Source organism: Oryx dammah, unplaced genomic scaffold (assembly GCF_014754425.2).
Source record: "Oryx dammah isolate SB20612 unplaced genomic scaffold, SCBI_Odam_1.1 HiC_scaffold_21, whole genome shotgun sequence".
Taxonomy (NCBI): Eukaryota; Metazoa; Chordata; class Mammalia; order Artiodactyla; family Bovidae; genus Oryx; species Oryx dammah.
This window is the reverse complement of record NW_024070205.1, coordinates 64,714,136-64,735,787: the sequence shown is the minus strand read 5'-3', so window position 1 is coordinate 64,735,787 and position 21,652 is coordinate 64,714,136.

The following is a 21,652-nucleotide window of genomic DNA, read 5'->3' as shown; positions in this document are numbered from 1 at the left end:
CTTTTTTTCCACCTATGACTAAAGCACAGCTATAAAGGTTAACAAGCACCTTTTGGACTATTCTGTACTTTTAATCTCCCAGACTCCTAAAAGTTAATTGTGCACTTTAAATCTTTCTGTCGTGCCTGCTAAGCTTGCTCTGTTCTATATGGAACAATGGTAGGCTTGTACTAACTGAACATCACTGAAGCCTAGTGTAAACATGAGTAATGTTCAAGCTTACACCCCTGCTGTATGACAATTATCTGTATTTGGAAAATTTTTATGAAAGCTTGGAGTCATTTATCACTTACAAGTTGACTTTTGGATCTGATATGATTTGTTACATTGATTCATAAGTGAATGAATGAAGCTATTCAAAGCTTGTCCTCAAAACAATGACTGACCTGCATTGAACAATATCAACCGTCATCTAACCAAAATGGACTCTTACTAAGGACTGGGTCAGGATATTGTGCTTGGTTTGCACTTGTGGTTAGTGCATTAATTCCAATGCTAGTTGATGTTTTTCTCTATACGATCAATGACTAACTACATCACAATGATGTTTAACATTTTTAAAGCATAATGAACATACTTTTATTCTAATTTCTTTTTTTCCCTAGCGTTTTGCCACATTTTATTCTAATATTTTAAAGTACAGATTCAGCTGAAACTCACTGTGTACCTTTTCCCAATTTTAATCTCATGCCTCCCCAGATAAATCCACATCTTGAATTTATTATTTCATGTGCCTAATTATATTAATACCATGTGTATTCATAAATAACATGTAGTATTGTTTATGCTTTCAACATTAATATAAATGGCATCATAATGGGTAGATATCTCTGTAGCTTTCTTTTTTTCTCATCACATGGAAACATCTGTTTAGGAGATTTAGCTATGATGATATGTGTGAAAGTCTGTCAGTTGTATCCAATTCTTTGCGACCCCATGGACTAGGCAGTCCATGGAATTCTCCAGGAATACTGGAGTGGGTAGCCGTTCCCTCCTCCAGGGGATCCTCTCAACCCAGGGATCAAATGCAGGTCTCCCCCTTTGCAGTGAGATCCCCCACCAGCTCAGCCACTAGGGAATGATGATACATGTAGCTGTAATGTATTCATTTTACATAGTATATAGTGTCCCATTGTCTGAATTCATCCTTCGATGAATGGTTAGGTGGTTTTTCATCTGACGTATTGACAAGTAGCCATACATACATTTTTGCTGTCAAATATTCCAACACTTTTGAAAAGGGAAAATGCTCCTTAAAATCCCCATTTCCACACCCCACGTTTTCCTTCCCAGAGGTAACTGGCACTATTAGCATACTGTGCATTCTTCCAAACCAATTTATTAAGACATCAAATTAAACAAACAAAAGATCACAATAATCTTTTTTAAAAAGCATTCATGTCTCTCATTTTTGGAAGCCACTGCACTGTCACTTTTGTGATGTTTCAGCCCCAAATATTTGTAATTTCACAATTTTATTTTTTGTAATAATTATGGTTATTTTGAAAGCTTGTCATCACTTAAATTGAAACTGTATCACAAAAATTTACTTTTACTCTAAAATTATTTTTCAATAGAATATTTTTTCAATTATATTTCTTTCTTTCTTTCTTTCTTTCTTTTTTTTTTTTTTAAATTTGGTCATGCTGTGCCACTTGTAGGGTCTTAGTTTCCTGACCAGGAATCAAAATCAGGCCACCAATCCTGTAAGCACAGTCTTAACCACTGGACTACCAGGGAAGTCACTAAATTTCTTTTATTACTTTATGTTTTCCAATTTCATTGAGATATAAAATTGTGTAAGTTCAAGTGTACAGTGTGATTATTTAATATATCCATGTATTATGAAATGATCACCCCAATAAGTTTAGTTAATACCTCTCACCTCACATAGCTACAATTTTTGTTTCCATGTGATGAGAACTTTTAAGATCTACACTCTTAACAACTTTCAAATATATAATTTAGTGTCATGAACTATAGTCATCATTGTCTATATTACCTCAGAAATCATCTTATAACTAGAAGTACATTTTGACCAACTTTGCCCAATTCTCTCACCCCACACCTCCCACTTCTGATAATTGAAAATCAGATCTCTGTTTCTCTGGGTTTGGTGTTTTGTTCATTTGTTTATGGATTCCACATTTAAGTGATATTATACAATATCTGTCTTTGTCTGATTGGTTTTGCTTAGCATAATGCCCTCAAAGACCATCCATGTTGTCACAAATGGCAATGTTTTTCCTTTGCATAACTAAATACTGTTCCATTGTGTGTATGTTTATTTCATATTTTCTTTATCCATTCATCCATTGATGGAAACTTGGGTTGTTTTCTCATTTTGACTATTGTGAATAAGCTGCAGTGAACAAGGGGTACAGATATGTCTTTAGACTCATGATTTTGTGTTCTTTGGATGTGTAGCCACAAATGGAACTGCTAGATTATGTGGCAGTTCGATTTTTAATTTTTTGAAGAAACTGCATACTGTTTTTCATGGTGTTTGTATACACATTTACATTCCCACCAACAGTATGCAAGGTACACTCATGTGTCTCAATCCTTTGTTCCAATGTTTTTTTAAGAAATAACATTCAGAAAAAAGAAACAACATCAAAAGAAGAAAAACTAATCAAAGGATCAGTTCAGTTCAGTTCAGTTGCTCAGTCATGTCCGACTCTTTGGGACCCCATGGACTGCTTCCCTGTCCATCACCAGATCTCAGAGCTTGCTCAAACTCATGTCCATTGAGTCAGTGATGCCATCCAACTATCTCATCCTCTGTCATCCCCTGCTCTTCCTACTTTCAATCTGTCCCAACATTGGGGTCTTTTTTAATGATTCTAATAATCAAAGGATATTAACAAATAATTCATGAAAAGAAGACTAAATTGGCAAATATACCTATAAAATATCTCTGTATCACTTTGCAAACACACACCCACACACAGGGGTATGTATGTGCTTATGAACATAAAAAAATTTGGAAAAAATGGCTCTCAGAGAGAATAAGACAATTATTTTAAAGGTTTTATGGCTCAGCTTTCCTGTTTATTCTTGCAGTGACCCAGAAGGGATTCTGCCAAGACTGGATCAGTGGAGGGCAACTTATGGTATCAGGGAAGTGTTCAAAGAGAAGCTTCTCAGCTATTCCTGGAAAAGATTGTGAGTTGACCTGTGACTTTGTAAATGGTAACTCAGGTGTCTTGGCCCTTTCCCTTCCTCTTACCTACAGAAGTATTCTTATTCTCCTGCCATTTTGAAAATGAGCACCTCACTAAAGCATTACAAATTAGCTTACAAACTAGAAGCCAAGAATCAAACAGTCTTTCTAAAATAACCATGCCATCTGTCATTAGAGAAGAACTAATTTAAGAAGGAAAAATTATAAAAAGAAAAAAACTTGAAACTACATCAGATGAATTCCCCTGGTGAAAATCAGTCCTTGGAAAATTGTGACCTATGCTTCCATAGAAGGATTGCCTGGTGGTTTCTGGAGTTTGCCTCAAAGCTGAAAAGAACTCATCATCATAAATGTGTTTTTCTGAAGTAACATTTCCAGCACCTGAGAGATGATTGCTGAAAATTCCTTGCAGGTGTCTCAGAGATTACAATAAAGGCACAGAGAGTTAAGGAGTTAGCAAAAAGTGTTTAGAAAAATAATCCTGGAATATGCTACCCTGCTCTGTGTATGAACACTGACTGTTAAACTTATCACACATACCTGTTCAGTAATGATTAATGGGGATCATGCTAATAATCCAAGACCTAAATCTGAGTCTGGGGTGGATAATTTATAGAAAATGTTTCTTTGCCAATGAATGATTTGTTGAAGAAATTAAGTGACTTGATAATCTCTCAAGAAGCATGCTGGTGTTTATTTCTAAGCTCTGGCATTGAACAAAATGACTATTAAAACATTTATACTAAATTATACTATACTAAGTTAATTAAATAATATCATTTATACTAAATATAAAATGAAATGATATCATTTATACTACAATGCTGACATAATAATACTGGCCATTCTTTTAAAATGTGATTACTTTCCTTCAGAATTATTTTATTACTGAAATAATTTAATGTAAATTTGAAAACATTTTCACGTGAAAAAAATCTAAATAGCATTCAGATAAAAGAACAAGAGGATTTTTTTTTTCTCAAAGCTGTATTTTATTTTATTAGTAGGTGTATGTCAGACAATGTATCAGTAAGACAAACAGTGAACAAGTAAGTAAATATGGGCAAGTAATCATATATATTATAGGTAATATTTGTTGAACACTGGTTCTAGAACTGAATAATATTCAACAGCTCAAACAATGCAGGAGTATCAGCCATTTACACAGCTCTAAAATTCTTGCTTCCTGTTTTAAAAAAGAGCAGTACTTCCTATGGTTTCTTCACTGTTTGGTCCTTTTTTCCTGCTTCCCCATCACTGAGTGGACATCAGCTTAGACCTCTGGGCTTTGCTTAAAAGAATCCACGTTAATTATTGCTCATCAGCATTCATCATGGTGACAGCTCCGGTTAGCAGCGCTGTTTATTTTGTTCTCACCTTTCTGCTTGGCTGTCAAATGGAAGAATTTTATGGTTCTTAAGGGAACAATCCTTCTTTATGACCAGCTGCTTTGAGGAGAAAGAAAAAAAAAAAAGGCTTTTCTTTAGTGTTGTACTGGCTTTGGTAATTCCTTGCAAATGAAATGGCACAAATGTAGCAATTAATAGTCTCCTTTAATTGAGTTCACTTATAACAGAGCAGAGTTAAACCAATTAAAACTCCATTGAACAAAATCCTGAAATTGAATGGTATTTCAAGTATTTTTCAAAGATTATAAAACTTACATTGTCTTATAAAAATCATCTGTATCGTGCTTGACCTAAAATTGAACTGCTTATTCTTAACTAAATATCTTCTTAAGTACAAAATAAGTAACAAAATAGTGAAAAATCACTGGCCACAATAGAGAGGAAAGACAGAATTTTAAAGAGATAAACCCAGTAATTAATGGGAAGAACTTGGGAATATCTCAGGTGCCTGAGATAGAAGAGAGCTTTGGCAGGAATGAATGTGAGGGACTTTAAAAGTAGTAACTGCAAATCAGAATAAATTTTCTTTGATAAGAATTTTCATCCTGATGAAAGTCATGGAACAAAAGACTGGTTTCAAATTGGGAAAGGAGTGTGTCAAGGCTGTTTAATGTCACCCTAATTATTTAATATATATACAGAGTAGATCATGGGAAATGCTGGATTGGATGAAGCACTAGCTAGAATCAAGATTACTGGGAGAAATATAAATAACCTCAGTATGCAGATGACACCACCCATATGGCAGAAAGCAAAGAACTAAAGAGCCTCTTGATGAAAGTGAAAAAGCGGAATGAAAAAGTTGGCTTCAAACTCAACATTAAGAAAACTAAGATCATGGCATCCAGTCACATAACTTCATGGAAAACAGATGGGGAAACAGTGAAAACAGTGGCAGACTTTATTTTTGGGGGCTCCAAAACCACTGCAGATGGTGACTGTAGCCATGAAGGAAAGTTATGACCAAGCTACATAGCATATTAAAAAGCAGAGACATTACTTTGCCAACAAAGGTCAGTCTAGTCAAGGTTATGGTTTTTCCAGTAGTCATGTATGGATGTTAGTGTTGAACTATAAAGAAAGTTGAGCACCAAAGAATTAATGCCTTTGAACTGTGGTATTGGGGAAGACTATTGAGAACCCCTTAGACTGCAAGGAGATCCAACCAGTCCATGCTACGGTAAATCAGTCCTGAATATTCATTGGAAGGACTGATGCTGAAGCTGAAACTCCAACACTTTGGCCACCTGATTTGAAGAACTGACTCATTGAAAAAGACCCTGACGCTGGGAAAGATTGATGGAGGGAGGAGAAGGGGATGACAGAGGATGAGATGGTTGGATGGCATCCCTGACTCAGTGGACATGAGTTTGAGTAAGCTCTGGGAGTTGGTGATGGACAAGGAGGCCTGGCATGGTGCAGTCCATGGGGGCGCAAAGAGTCGGACATGACTAAGTGACTGAACTGAACTAAACTGAAAGTCATTGTCCTTGCCTACAAAAAAATCTCAAAAAGTAAAACTGAATTAAAGTGATAAAGTGCTGCCAAATACCATTCAAATATAAATTCAAAAACATTACATGTTTTACGCTAAAATTAATTTGGCAATTATTTTATATTCCAAACATAATGACTATCACACAATCAAAAACATTTAAGTGTGACTGAAAAATAGTGAATAACAAACAGCACATGAAATGGACCTGTGCTGTAGTATATTAACACACAAAGACTAAAACAAGTATGGTTGATATTTCATAGACATAAAAGCTAAGCTAATTTATAAAACTAGCAAGATCCTGGAAACTGCAGAAAAGTTGCAATAGATTTTTAAAGATCCCTAGAAATTCTAATCTTAAGAGAAATTAAGAATTAGTAGAAATTCTAATATTTCAGTGACTGAAATTAGAATTGAGTAGTTCAACAGTATATTATATAGAACTTAATAAAAATATTATATCAAAGGATAATTAGAAGAAAATATCTAGACTGAAACACAAAAGATAAAATAACTGTAAATACATAAAATAATTAATAAAATTGGAAGGTGCAGGAAAGCCCTAACATCCATTTAGTTGAAGCCTAAGGAAAGGAGATAGAGAATACAGCAGAGGTAATGTGTGCATAAATCAGAGCTGGAGATTTTCTTAAACAGATAAAAGGTATTAACCCCAAAGTTGAACAGTTCAAAAAATCGTATGCAGGAAGAATATTAATGGAATAGAAATTCACACCTAGACACACACAGTTTCTATAGAGAAGTTACAGCAACTTAAAACAATAAAAATGATTTTACAAATAGCCAGAGAAGAGACTGAATGGATTAAAAAGGACCAACAGACTGATAATGAATGCCTCAAGAGCAGCAATAGAAAAGTAAGAATGAGTGTATAATATCTGAAATATTTTGAGAGAAATAACTGTCAGGCTAGAGTGCCATACCAGCCAAAGTGCCCTTTATTCCATTATTGTTTCTCTTACAATTGACACCATTACTATTTAACAGCCCCAGATTAATGTGGGATCTCTTACCTAATCTTTTATAAAAAGTTACCAGTCTCTCTCCCTTTTAGACCACTTACAGTCTTTTTAAACTCAGGTTACAGGTGCCCCTGATGGCTCAAACAGTAAAGAATCTGCCTGCAATGCAGGAGACCCAGGTTTGATCCCTGTGTTGGGAAGATCCTGAAGAAAGGAATCCACACCAATATTCTTGCCTGGAAAACCCCATGGACAGAGCAGCCTGGCTGGCTACAGTCAGTGGGGTTGCAAAGAGCCAGACACAAATGAAGACTAACACACACACACACATACACACACACAGATCATCAAATTACCTTGAAGTAAACAATGACTGAATTAATTAATTGCATAATATTTGATCTTGACATCATTCAGTTCAGTTCGGTTCAGTCACTCAGTCATGTCTGACTCTTTGCGACCCCATGAATCACAGCACGCCAGGTCTCCCTGTCCATCACCAACTCCCAGAGTTCACTCAAACTCATGTCCATTGAGTTGGTGATGCCATCCAGCCATCTCATCCTCTGTCGTCCCCTTCTCCTCCTGCCCCCAATCCCTCCCAGCATCAGGGTCTTTTCCAATGAGTCAACACTTCTCATGAGGTGGCCAAAGTACTGGAGTTTCAGCTTTAGCATCAGTCCTTCTAATGAACACCCAGGACTGATCTCCTTTAGGATGGACTGGTTGCATCTCCTTGCAGTCAAGGGACTCTCAAGAGTCTTCTCAGCACCACAGTTCAAAAGCATCAATTCTTCGGCTCTCAGCTTTCTTCACAGTCCAACTCTCACATCCATACACGACCACTGGAAAAACCATAGCCTTGACTAGACGGACCTTTGCTGGCAAAGTAATGTCTCTGCTTTTGAATATGTTGTCTAGGTTGGTCATAACTTTCCTCCCAAGGAGTAAGCGTCTTTTAATTTCATGGCTGCAATCACCATCTGCAGTGATTTTGGAGTCCAGAAAAATAAAGTCTGACACTGTTTCCACTGTTTCCCCATCTATTTCTCATGAAGTGATCAGACTGGATGCCATGATCTTCGTTTTCTGAATGTTGAGCTTTAAGCCAACTTTTTCACTCTCCTCTTTCACTTTCATCAACAGGCTTTTTAGTTCCTCTTCACTCTGCCATGAGGGTGGTGTCATCTGCATATCTGAGGCTATTGATATTTCTCCTGACAGCCTTGATTCCAGCTTGTGCTTCTTCCAACCCAGTGTTTCTCATGGTGTACTCTGCACTTAAGTTAAATAAGCAAGGTGACAATATACAGCCTTGAGGTACTCCTTTTCCTATTTGGAACCAGTCTGTTGTTCCATGTCCAGTTCTAACTGTTGCTTCCTGACCTGTATACACGTTGCTGGATTCTAAATTTTGACCAGGTTGTTAAAAATTTTTTTAATGATTTAGTCAGCTTTGGCAGTAATAAAATTCACTCAATTAAGTATATACTTTGAAAAGTTTTGACAATTGTGTGCACTCCTATAATCGTCACCACAATTGAGTTTCAATCCTCTAGAATATTTCTCTGCACTTCACTAAAGGTGATCCCCTCGGTATATTTTGATGCTGCTCTCTTCCTACAGTTAATTTTTTCATATTAATTTTTTCCCTGAGTGCTATCTACTCTGATTTCACAACTTTGTATATTTCTATTCTAATTTCTGACTTTCAGTATCCTGTCATATCTTTAATTGCCTATTTAATTAAAATCAATTATTGTTGCAATATTGGGTTATTATTGTTCTCACCTTTGTGATTAGATTTTGGGTCATGTTTTTATTAGCTAATTAGTATTGATTAGTTCCTTCTGCTTCACCACTCTTATTATATCTTTTTATAGTTGATTTCTGCCATTTCCCATTTATTTTAATTCATACTTTTTAAAATTTTTGGACTAACAGTTACAAGTATTTTTAAAGAGAGGTCAACATTCTAGATACCCTTTTCTGTTGGTAGTTAAATGCAGTTTCTTAAATTCAGAGCACCTTTTTCTTGATTAAGAAGTTTTAGTGAACTGGCTGATTTTGTGATGGGACCCTTACTTTTCATCCTTCTTATTTGTTCTTCCCCGCCCCCCCCCCCCACCATCAAGAATCTGAGTGGTGCCTTTCTCTTCCAAGTCTATTTTATCTCCCTCAAAGTACTGTCTTCTAAACACTATTGATTCTGTGAATACACTTGCCACACTAAGATTTTAGAACTTCAGCATTCAGCTCTGATCCAGTGGTTCTTAGACCACTTCTCAGTAAAGTCCAAGACACCAAAGGCTCAAGAACCAGAAACACCAATGTTGGAGCACAAGATAATATAGATGTCCCAGCTCAAAAAGAAGGAGTGAGAGCTAGCCCTTGGTCTGCCTTCGTGTTCTACTCAGGCCATTAACCGTTTGAATGGTGTCTCATCTCACATTGGTAATGGCAGATCTTCTTTACTAAGTCTACTGATTCAAATATTAATCATTTCTGGAACATACTTACAGACACATTCGGATATAATATTTTACAAGCTATCTAAGTAGCCTTTAGCCGAGTCAAGAGGACACAGAAAATTAACCGTCCCATATAGGTCAATACAGATTTTAGCCTGTACCCTAGTTTTGACTAAGTATGATTTTTGAAGGGGGTTTAACCAAGTTCCATCTTTTTGACCTATTTCTTTCACTCTGTGTGCATTCTTGGCAGCTTATGCCTTTACCAGAGAAAACTAACTCTATTCCCATTTCTACTTCTCCTTTTCTCAATATGCATGATGCTCAGTCTATCCTGGAATTTTTTCCACCTCCAAAACTCATTGTAGCCTCAAAATCTTTGGGCATCATCTTCCCTCTATTTGAATGTGCCTGCACTGGATATTCATATGCTTAAATCCTTCTTATCATCCAGATCTCTGTTCAAATTTTTCCCATTCTGTCACATTTTATGGGCACTCTAGCCAAAGAATCCCACATCCTCAATTTTTCTAGCTATCCCTTCCCTACAACTACTCTATTTGTTTTTCTTCAGAATACTTGTCACTTTTCTCTCTTCTTCTTTCTCTTATTGTACTGGGGTAGAGTTGTTTCTGCTTTATTGCATCTACTTCTGCTTTATTGACTATGCCAAAGCCTTTGACAGTGTGGAACACGACAAAATGTGGAAAATTCTTAAAGAGATGGGAATACCAGACCACCTGACCTGCTTCCTGAGAAATCTGTATGCAAGTCAAGAAGCAACAGTTAGAACCAGACATGGAACAGCAGATTAGTTCCAATAGGAAAAGGAGTACAACACCCTGCTTATTTAACTTATATACAGAGTACATCATGAGAAACACTGGGCTGGATGAAGCACAAGGTGGAATCAAGATTCCCAGTAGAAATATCAATAACCTCAGATATGCAGATGACACCACCCTTACAGCAGAAAGCAAAGAACTAATGAGCCTCTTGATGAGAGTGAAAGAGGAGAGTGAAAAAGCTGGCTTAAAACTCAACACTCAGCAAACTAAGATCATGGCCTCTGGTCCCACCACTTCATGGCAAATAGATGGGGAAACAGTGAAAGACTTTATTTTCTTAGGATCCAAAATCACTGCAGATGATGATTGCAGCCATGAAATTAAAAGAAGCTTACTCCTTGGGAGGAAAGTTATGACCAACCTAGACAGCATATTAAAAAGCAGAGACATCACTTTGCCAACAAGGGTCAATCTAGTCAAAGCTATGGTTTTTCCAGTAGTCGTGTATGGATGTGAGAATTGGACTATAAAGAAAGCTGAGTGCCGAAGAATTGATGTTTTTGAATTGTGGTGTTGGAGAAGACTCTTGAGTCCCCTTGGACTGCAAGGGGATCCAACCAGTCCATCCTAAAGGAAATCAGTCCTGGGTGTTAATTGGAAGGACTGATGTTGAAGCTGAAACTCCAATACTTTGGCCACTTGATATGAATGACTCATTGGAAAAGACTCTGCTATTGGGAAAGATTGAAGGCGGGAAGAGAAGGGGATGACAAAGGATGAGATGGTTGGAAGGCATCACCGACCTGATGGACATGAGTTTGAGCAAGCTCCGGGAGTTGCTGATCGACGGGGAAGCCTGGCGTGCTGCAGTTCATGGTGTCCGCAAAGAGCTGGACATGACTGAGTGACCAAAGTGAACTGCACTGATAGTTGCTTTACAATGTTGTATTAGTTTCTACTGTACAATGAAGTGAATCAGCTATATGTATACAAAAATCCCCTCCTTCTTGGACCTCCATCCCACCACCACCCCTGTAAGTCATCACCGAGCAGCCATCTGAGCTCCCACTGCTGTAAATCAGCTTCCTACCAGCCAGCTATCTTACACGAGGCAGTGTTACATGTCAGTCCCAACCTCCACCTCATCCTGCTCTCCCTTCTCCCTGCTCATTGTGTCCACAGGTCCAGTCTCTATGTATGTGTCTCTATTCCTGCCCTGCAACTGGGTCCATCTGTACCGATTCCTGGAGAGTGTGATGAAATAGGGAACTCACTTGCCACTCTTTTAAAATTTCATTATGTATACATTTGCTTATATATTTATAGCCTGCCCTCTCTAGTAGAATGTACTCAATAAAAGCAAGTATTATATCTGTTTCTGTTGTATTTCAAGCACTTAGAATCATGCCTACACATAGTAGGTATGTAAGTCGAGTAGTTTTGTCAAATATAGTTTGATTTTTAACCTATTTATAAATAGCAGTTCTGTGAGAAAAATGAAATATTTCATGAGAAAATTGTATGGACTCTGTATTCCATTTTGATTTATCACACCAAAAGTATCTTAGGTTCTAGAAGTAAGATTACTGGATTGAACTGAAATTTTGAATTATGATTAATTTTGTAATTTTTGTATAGACATCACCTGGAAAATATTTAAACTTCTCTCATTATCAATTTGAAAAAGAGCAATTTATGTCATACCAACCTGTGTGTAAGTTCAGAGGAAGACTTCCCTGCTGAAAAGCATTTCTTGTGTTGTAGACTTCCTAAGTTTCTCTGCTTGATGCCTCTCTATGCACAACTTTTGCTCTGCAGGGAATATTATTTACTCAATATTCTTTACCCTCCCTAAAAGTTGTAAGCACTTTCAAGAAGCTCACTAACAAGGTATAAACACAACATTTATCATTTCACAAATGTTTTGCTTTTCTTTGAAATCCTTCCTCTTTAAACTACAACAAATCTTAGTCTTTAAACGTTCATAACAAAGGAAAACAAAACTAAAAATGGGAACGTTCCCCAATCCTATGGCTGCTCTTCCTTTGAACTCTGTGGGGTTCTTAATTTTTCTAAGATGTTTGAGCCAAAGGAAGAAGAAGCAATTTTGAGTGCTCCTTCTCTGAGCAGTATCCAGGGGCAGAGTCCATTAAATAAAGAGAGAAAAAGAGACAGACAGACAGAGCACTCAGCATGGTATACTAAAATCTGTATCATTGGCAGTGTGTGTTTTCATTTGTCATTTTTGAAAACAGCATTTCACAAACAACCTTATGTCACACTGTAGAGTCACTATATGTTACAGACATTACAAAGTTAGGAAAATTGAGAAATGTATGCTACTAAAGAACAGTAGTGTGAATACTAATTATTACTTAAGAAATGTAATAAGAAAAAAATGTAGATATGTATGTTTTTCAATGTACATTGAAATAGCCATTTGTGCATGATTCTCCTAACTCTTGTCAAAATCATTGGATAACATATTTCATACATTAATTAAATATATATGTATTTCACTGCAATACTATCGCTAATAGAAAATCTGAGAAGCCAAAAACACACATTTGGATAATTAATTTAATTACAGTATTTTTACATATATAAGAAAAGTATAAACTAAAGTCATCTATTTCTATTATTCAAATGCAAAACTAAAGAGGATTTTTAAGACAAAGTATTGCACATAACTGGTCACACTTCCTCCTCAAAATATTTTCTTTAGATTTTTCTGACATTTTGCTTTTCAGGTTCTCCTAGTTATTTAGTCAGAATTCCAGTTAATCTGATGTAATTGTTACTCTGTTGCACTTTGAACTCCTTTAAGTTTGTTCATGTAATTTTCATTACATTGAGGCTTATAGGCTATTTTTTTACTTGACTAACTCAATATCCTGCTATAACAGGCAAATAATGAAATTTATAATGATGTCTGTTCTTAAATAAAAGGGTGGAAGACCATGGAAAGTAATGAAATACTATATTTAATACCAAGTATCCTTTCATTCTACTTGCAGCAGGGCTGGTGAATTTAGCTGCATAAAATGGGGACTACTGGCCAAAGTATATCCAGCAACGTAAACATACAGACTTAAAAAAAAAAACACTTTAAAATTATTGATTTATTTGGCCATGCCCCGAGGCATGTGAGATCTTAGTTCCCCAGTCAAGGATCAAACCTGTGCCCTTGCATTGGAATCGTGGAGTTTTAACCACTGGACAACCAGGGAAGTCCCCAGACATAATTTTTTTGTTTTTAAGATGAAATTATGACACTAAAAAATTTTTAAAGTGGAATACACTTTAAAGTTCTTTATTATTTAATGTTATCTCCACAGAGTGTCCTTCCACAAACAAAAATCCTCATATATCCATAGAAAACTATTATTTTTGCATTGCTATCAGTTACCTATAACTCACAAAATTATGAAATGCTTCTCATAATATCAGAATGACGTAACCTGGAAGGGTGTGCCTTAGACAAGGCATAGATTTCCACTGAAGCACAATTTTTTCATTACAAATGTAAGAGGAATAATATATAAGAAGATGTCATTAACTTTGACAGAGTAAAACAGATTTCTCAGAGGTTGCTCAGAGGTTACAACTTTTGAAGACACAATATTAGTATTTCTACATCCGAGGGTTAGAGAAAGGATGGATCATGAAAAGAGGTTGGGATATGTAATGATGACTTTTCCACATTGTGTGTGTGCATGCTCAGTCACGAAGTCCTGTCTGACTCTTTGTAACTGTATGGACTGTAGCCCACTAGGCTCTTCTGTCTGTGAGATTTTCCAGGCAAAAATACTGGTGTGGGCTGCCATGCTGCCTCCTTGGAATCTTGCTGACCTAGGGATCAAACTCGTATCTCTTATGTCTCCTGCATTAGCAGGTGGGTTCTTTACCACTGAGCCACCTGGAAAGCCCTATATATATGTTCAGTTCAGTTCAGTTCAGTCGCTCAGTCATGTCTGACTCTTTGCGACCCCATGAATTGCAGCACGCCAGGCCTCCCTGTCCATCACCATCTCCCAGAGTTCACTCAGACTCACGTCCTTCGAGTCCGAGATGCCATCCAGCCATCTCATCCTCTGTCGTCCCCTTCTCTTCCTGTCCCCAATCCCTCCCAGCATCAGAGTCTTTTCTAATGAGTCAACTCTTTGCATGAGGTGGCCAAAGTACTGGAGCTTCAGCTTTAGCATCATTCCTTCCAAAGGAATCCCAGGGCTGATCTCCTTCAGAGAAGACTGGTTGGATCTCCTTGCAGTCCAAGGGACTCTCAAGAGTCTTCTCCAACACCACAGTTCAGAAGCATCAATTCTTCGGTGCTCAACCTTCCTCACAGTCCAACTCTCACATCCATACATGACCACTGGAAAAACTGTAGCCTTGACAAACGGACCTTAATTGGCAAAGTAATGTCTGCTTTTGAGTATACTATCTAGGTTGGTCATAACTTTTCTTCCAAGGAGTAAGCGTCTTTTAATTTCATGGCTGCAGTCACTACCTGCAGTGATTTTGGAGCCCCCCAAAAATAAAGTCTGACACTCTTTCTACTGTTTCTCCATCTATTTCCCATGAAGTGATGGGACCAGATGCCATGATCTTCATTTTCTGAATATTGAGCTTTAAGCCAACTTTTTCGCTCTCCTCTTTCACTTTATCAAGAGGCTTTTTAGCTCCTCTTCACTTTCTGACATAAGGGTGGTGTCATCTGCATATCTGAGGTTATTGATATTTCTTCCGGCAATCTTGATTCCAGCTTGTGTTTCTTCCAGTCCAGCGTTTCTCATGATGTACTCTGCATATAAGTTAAATAAAGAGGGTGACAATATACAGCCTTGACATACTCCTTTTCCTATTTGGAACCAGTCTGTTGTTCCATGTCCAGTTCTAACTGTTTCTTCCTGGCATGCATATAGATTTCTCAAGAGACAGGTCAGGTGGTCTGGGATTCCCATCTCTTTCAGAATTTTCCACAGTTGATTGTGATCCACACAGTCAAAGGCTTTGGCAGAGTCAATAAAGCAGAAATAGATGTTTTTCTGGAACTCTCTTGCTTTTTCCATGATCCAGCAGATGTTGGCAATTTGATCTCTGGTTCCTCTGCCTTTTCTAAAACCAGCTTGAACATCAGGGAGTTCACGGTTACATATTGCTGAAGCCTGGCTTGGAGAATTTTGAGCATTACTTTACTAGCCTGTGAGATGAGTGCAATTGTGTGGTAGTTTGAACATTCTTTAGCATTGCCTTTCTTAGGGATTGGAATGAAAACGGACCTTTTCCAGTCCTGTGGCCACTGCTGAGTTTTCCAGATTTGCTGGTATATTGAGTGCAGCACTTTCACAGCATCTGTCTATATAGTTTTGGTTTATAATTCTGATCATTCATATTTAACTTAGACTTGGATTGTCAATTGGAGAAAATTAGAAAAGCATATCTAGGCTTCCCTGGTGGCTCAGCAGTAAAGAGTCTGCCTTTCAAGGCTGGTGACAGGGGTTTGATCCCAGGGTCAAGAAGATCCCTTGGAGAAGGAAATGGCAATCAACTCCAGCATTCTTGAGTGGGAAATCCCATGGACAGAGGAGCCTGTATATCCTATTTTCTCTGTGAATAGATGACATGAGTGGATGACTAAGGCAATCACTTTAAGAATAAAATAGGATTGTACCTTCACATCAACCAATAGAAAATTCTCCCTTTGGCCTGTGTCCTAGAGCATATGCCTGGAAATTTACAACACCTCCTTTTCTTTGGAATTGTTGCCTCTGGTTTTGGCTATCGTGGGTGTTTGTCCCAATCAGTTTGATGGAATTAGTGCAGTTCTGAGTAAAAGTGAAGAGGCTGACTTCACATTTATTGTTTAATCGCCTTATGGCTCCTCATCCCTTTGGCTGTGGAAGTCTGGCCTGAAGATGCCAATAGGGAAAGGGAAATTACTTTCTCTCAAATAACCCCACTTTCTCGATGACTATTGACATTATGAAGCTATTCAAGCTAACCGATTAAAAACATAAAAAGGCAATGAAGTTAGCTTACTAACACTTACAGCAATGTTCTTTCCAGAAGATTGAGAAGCTGACTTCTCAGTATGCTAAACTGCAGTTCAGATAAGGAATATGTGAATGCTGAAATCCATATGTACAGGAAGAGCAGAGTATATTGACTGGGGTCCTCATAGTGCATATTTATGATTATTTTAAAGTATTTAAATTATTATCTAATGAAAGATAGTTATTTCTACTTAGCCACGTGTATCATCATTTCTAGTACATTTCATCTGCATTATTCCTAGAGAATAGTGTATATCTGGATCATCCCATTAGTATAATTCTTTATTTTAGTAAAATAAGACTATTGATCAATACCACTATAATAAAAATGCAACTATATAGTGCTATTTGAAGTTGGCTACTTTTCCTAAGCAATACTGCATAAGATACATTTTTCCTTTCTTGTGCATTTGTATACACTTTTTTGTTTGTTTGTTTGTTTTTTTATTTTAACTACACTTACACAATAAATGTTTTAAAAATAATTGTCTCTTCTTATGAAATTTGTTCTAATACTCTTCTTGGAAGAATAAAAGTACAATTTAGAATTTTCCTTACTCTCATTGTGATGGTTCCATTCCTTGAAAGCTAGATATTACACAGACAAAAAGAAAATCTAATGAAATGCTTGAGGATAACAATAAGTTTGAGTTATTAGGATAATGTTGAACACAAACACAAAAAAGTGCATTCAGTTCAGTTCAGCTCAGTTCAGTTGTTCAGTCATGTCCGACACTTTGCGACCCTATGAATCACAGCACGCCAGGCCTCCCTGTCCATCAGCAACTCCCGGAGTTCACTCAGACTTACGTTCATTGAGTCGGTGATGCCATCCAGCCATCTCCTCTGTCGTCCCCTTCTTCACCTGCCCCCAATCCCTCCCAGCATCAGAGTCTTTTCCAATGAGACAACTCTTCGCATGAGGTGGCCAAAGTACTGGAGCTTCAGCTTTAGCATCATTCCTTCCAAAGAACACCCAGGACTGATCTTTAGAATGGACTGGTTGGATATCCTTGCAGTGCAAGGGACTCTCAAGAGTCTTCTCCAACACCACAATTCAAAAGCATCAATTATTCGGCCCTCAGCCTTCTTCTCAGTCCAACTCTCACATCCATACATGTCCACTGGAAAAAAACATAGCCTTGATTAGACGGACCTTTGTTGGCAAAGTAATGTCTCTGCTTTTCAATATGCTATCTAGGTTGGTCATAAGTTTTCTTCCAAGGAGTAAGTGTCTTAATTTCATGGCTGCGGTCACCATCTGCAGTGATTCTGAAGCCCCCCAAAATAAAGTCTGACACTGTTTCCACTGTTCCCCCATCTATTTCTGATGAAGTGATGGGACCAGATGTCATGATCTTCATTTTCTGAATGTTGAGCTTTAAGCCAACTTTTTTGCTTTCCTCTTTCACTTTCTTCAAGAGGCTTTTTAGTTCCTCTTCACTTTCTGACATAAGGGTGGTGTCATCTGCATATCTGGGGTTATTGATATTTCTCCCGGCAATCTTGATTCCAGCTTGTGTTTCTTCCAGCCCAGTGTTTCTCATGATGTACTCTGCATATAAGTTAAATAAGCAGGGTGACAATATACAGCCTAGATGTACTCCTTTTCCTATTTGGAACCAGTCTGTTGTTCCATGTCCAGTTCTAACTGTTGCTTCCTGACCTGCATATAGGTTTCTCAAGAGGTGGGTCAGGTGGTCTGGTATTCCTATCTCTTTCAGAATTTTCCACAGTTTATTGTGATCCACACAGTCAAAGGAAACTTTGGCCTAGTCAATAAAGCAGAAATAGATGTTTTTTTGGAACTCTCTTGCTTTTTAGATGATCCACTGGATATTGGCAATTTGATCTGTGGTTCCTCTGCCTTTTCTAAAACCAGCTTGAACATCTGGAAGTTCATGGTTCATGTCCATAGTTCATCAGGCACTCTATCTATCAGATCTAGTCCCTTAAATCTATTTATCATTTCCACTGTAAATCATAAGGGATTTGATTTAGGTCATACCTAAATGGTCTAGTGGTTTTCCCTACTTTCTTCAATTTAAGTCTGAATTTGGCAATAAGGAGTTCATGATCTGAACCACAGTCAGCTCCTGGTCTTTTTTTTTTGTTGTTGTTGACTGTATAGAGCTTCTCCAACTTTGGCTGCAAAGCATATAATCAATCTGATTTTGGTGTTGACCATCTGGTGATGTCCATGTGTAGAGTCTTCTCTTGTGTTGTTGGAAGATGGTGTTTGCTATGACCAGTGCATTTTCTTTTAGTCTTTGCCCTGCTTCATTCCATATTCCAATGCCAAATTTGCCTGTTACTCCAGGTGTTTCTTGACTTCCTACTTTTGCATTCCAGTCCCCTATAATGAAAAGGACATATTTTTTGGGTGTTAGTTCTAAAAGGTCTTGTAGGTCTTCATAGAACCGTTCAACTTCAGCTTCTCTAGCGTTATACAAATCTAGTGTTTTTTTTTTTCTTTCTTTCTGCTTCATTATAATTTTTACATTTTTGAAATTTGTTTTTCAAAAGATAGTCTTTAAAATTTTTTTAAATTTAGATTTCTTCTTTTTTGGTTAGCAATGTCAATAACATATATAATACATATGAATACATCTTTGTAAGGCAGACATGTAAATGTTGTGACCTTTACTGAATTAAGACTCCACAAAGAGGGATATTCTCTTCTTAAATCACAGATACATTAACCATTAATGAATATTGTTCAGTCACTAACTTGAGTCCGACTCTCTAGGATCTTGTGGACTGCCTCACGCCAGTATACCCTGTCCTTCACTATCTCCCAGAGTTAAGTTAAAAAAAACAAACTCTATACTTAAGTATTAGAAGACTGTATTTTTGTTTAATATTATCCATTAAACAATAAAATATTAAAATAATTATGATAACAATTTTATGAATTGTCTTTTATTAAAAGAGGTCCTTATTCTGTGAAAGAAACAAAAGTAAATAAATGATCACATTATGTTTATTTGTTCAGTTCTCTGGAATGGGTTTTACACTGATTTTATAAGTCATTTAAGGATGTGTTTTATTTGATGTTTCTATTTATTAAGGACTTTTCATTTGTTATATCATATTTTGCCTCTTTTGTGAACAAAATGATAAAGCATATATTATTTCTTTGACCATGGAGAAAATATTTTTATTTTAGGGCTTTCTTTTAAATTTTGTGGAAACTTTAGAACTGAATTAAAATATATCATGATCATCTCCAACAAAAAGAAATGCAAAAAGGAAAAATGGTTTTCTGACAAGGCCTTACAAATAGCTGCAAAAAGAAGAGAAGCTAAAGGGAAAGGAGGAAAGGAAAAATATATCCATTTGAATGTAGAATTCCAAAGAGTAGTAAGGAAAGATAAGAAAGCCTTCCTCAGTGATCAATCCAAAGAAATAGAAGAAAGCAACAGAATGGGAAAGACTAGAGATCTCTTCAAGAAAACTAGAGATACCAAGGGAACATTTCTGCAAAGATGGGCACAATAAAGGACAGAAACGGTATGGACCTAACAGAAGCAGAAGATATTAAGAAGTGGCAGGAAAACACAGAACTATACAAAAAGTTCTTCATGACCCAGATAACCATGACGTGATCACTCACCTAGAGCCAGACATCCTGGAATGCTAAGTCAGGTGGGCCTTAGGAAGCATCACTAGGAAAAAAGCTAGTGGAGGTGATGGGATTCCAGTTGAGCTATTTCAAACCCTAAAAGATGGTGCTGTGAAAGTGCTGCATTCAGTATTCCAGCAAATTTGGAAAGCTCAGCAGTGGCCATAGGACTGGAAGAGGTCAGTTTTCATTCCAATCTCTAAGGACGATGCCAAAGAATGTTCAAATTACTGCACAGTTGCACTCATTTCACATGCTAGCCAAGTAATGCTCAAAATTCTCCAAGCCAGGCTTCAACGGTACATGAACCGAGAACTTCCAAATGTTCAAGCTGGATTTAGAAAAGGCAGAGGAACCAGAGATTATATTGTCAATATCCATTGGATTAGAAAAAACAAGATAATTCCGGAAAAACAACTACTGCTTTACTGATTATGCTAAAGCCTTTGTGTATATCACAACAAACTGTGAAAAATTCTTCAAGAGATGGGAATATCAGACCACCTGAACTGCCTCCTGAGAAATCTGTATGCCGGTCAAGAAGCAATAGTTAGAGAGAGAGAGAGAGAGAGAGAGAGAGTTATGTTTGTGTTGTGTGTGTGTGTGTATATATACATATACATCTCTGTATATTGCCACATGTCTATTTAACTTATAGGCAGAGTATATCATAGCTGGAATCAAGGTTGCCTGGAGAAAACAACCTCAGATGTGCAGATGATACCACTTCAATGGCAGAAAGCAAAGAGGAAATAAAGAGTCTCTTGCTGAGGGTAAAAGAGGAATGTGAGAAAGATGGCTTAAAACTCAACATTCAAAAAACAGAGATCATGGCATCCAGTCCCATCCCTTCATGGCAAATAGAATGGGGAAAAAGTGGAAACAGTGAAAGATTTTATTTTCTTGGGCTCCACATTACTGTGGATGGTGACTGAAGCCAATAAATTAAGACACTTGCTCATTGGAAGGAAAGCTGTGACAAACTTAGTGTATTAAAAAGCAGAGACATCGTTTTGTTGACAAAGGTCCCTATAACCAAACCTGTGTTTTTTCTAGTAGTCATGTATGGATATGAGAGTTGGACCATAAAGAAGGCTGTGCATGGAAAAATATTTTCTCTTATGTTTCATCATTAGTTTAAATTTTTATTGGAGTATAGTTGCTTTATAATGTTGTGTTAGCTTCTATGGTACAGCTATATGTATTTGTTGTTGTTCAGTCACTAAATCGTGTCCAGCTCTTTTCAACCCCATGGACTGAAGCATGCCATGCTTCTCTGTCCTTCACTATCTCTTGGAGTTTGCTCAAACTCATGCCCACTGAATCAGTGATACCATCCAATCATCTCATCCTCTGTCACCCTCTTCTCCTCTTGCCCTCAATTTGTCCCAGCACCAAGGTCTTTTCCAATGAGTTTGCTCTTCATATCAGGTGGCCAAAATATTGGAATTTCAGTTTCAGCATCAGTCCTTCCAATGAATATTTACGATTGATTTCCTTTAGGATGGACAGGTTGGATCTCCTTGCTGTCCAAGGGAATCTCCAGCACCACAGTCTGAAAGCATCAATTTTTCCATGCTCAGCCTTCTTTATGGTCCAACTCTCATATCCATACATAACTACCAGAAAAAACAC